Raw genomic sequence first — 1,065 nt, forward strand, 5'->3', positions numbered from 1 at the left:
CTATTTCTAGGTGACTTTAAAAGAAATCCCTTGTCTTGATAGCTCATGTCACACACGGTTAACTCACAACTGACTGACCAAAGTCTTTGATTTAACATGGCAAGATGCAGTGTACCAGAAGCGTAACCACATACTGTGCTCTGCTGTTCCTCTGGCTAAGATCTGCCATCCTCACTGCTCGAGGCTGCCCAGATCAACATCCTAGCCACAGCCAGGAGACACCTGCTCCTCAAGGGCCCAATCCTGCAACCCCTTACTACAATAACAATTTCTCCCATACCCAATCCCAGCAAAATCCAGGGGATTACATATCTGAGGTAAGAGTCTGTGGGATTAAGTCCTAAAGGAACAGTGTGGGCCTGATTTTTCACGAGCATGGAGTTCCTTCAACTCCCGTGGGAGCTGCAGGTGCTCAGCACCTCTGAAAAATCACACCCTGAAGGTCAAATCCTCAGCTGGTGTGAACAGGTGTAACTGTCTTGCAACCAGTGGAGGCGCGGGCGTCACTTCCTGCCTTTCTCTTAGACTCCAGCGGGTGCACGTGTGGCCCTGCGAGTAATTTTTGTTTTTACCGCTCCCTTGTGCCAGGCCTCATTACCATGAGCTTGCCCCTGAACCCCAAGCCCTTCCTGAATGGGCTGACAGGGAAGCCAGTGATGGTGAAGCTGAAGTGGGGGATGGAGTACAAGGGCTACCTGGTGTCTGTCGACGGCTACATGAACATGCAGCTTGCAAACACAGAAGAATACATAGATGCTGCATTGTCAGGACACCTTGGTGAAGTTCTGATAAGATGTAACATTGTCCTGTACATCAGAGGAGTAGAAGAAGAAGATGGAGAAATGAGAGAATAAGTTTATATATTTCTGGAAAATAAAGATCAGTTTTCACCAAAAAAAACCCCAAAAAACAAAAAAACAGTGGAGCTATATGTAAAGATCCATCACTGAAGAGCTGGCTCTAAGTATCTGTGAATTCCTGCCCATCTTTCCTTTCTTCAGTTACTGCTTTACCAGGATTCATTAACACACCTCATTGAGTTCAGGTAGTCTGACATCTGATCCC

The 1,065-nt window shown here is 46.8% G+C and overlaps 1 pseudogene across 1 annotated transcript; it reads left to right on the forward strand.

Moving 5' to 3' along the window:
• The first annotated feature begins 493 nt into the window (after positions 1-493).
• Positions 494-854, forward strand: LOC311515341 (small nuclear ribonucleoprotein F pseudogene; annotated as a pseudogene). Its single transcript has one exon. The product of its transcript is annotated as a small nuclear ribonucleoprotein F pseudogene (transcript).
• Positions 855-1,065: the final 211 nt, after the last annotated feature.

This window comes from Lepidochelys olivacea (assembly GCF_965140295.1).
Source record: "Lepidochelys olivacea isolate rLepOli2 genome assembly, chromosome: 2".
NCBI lineage: Eukaryota > Metazoa > Chordata > Testudines > Cheloniidae > Lepidochelys > Lepidochelys olivacea.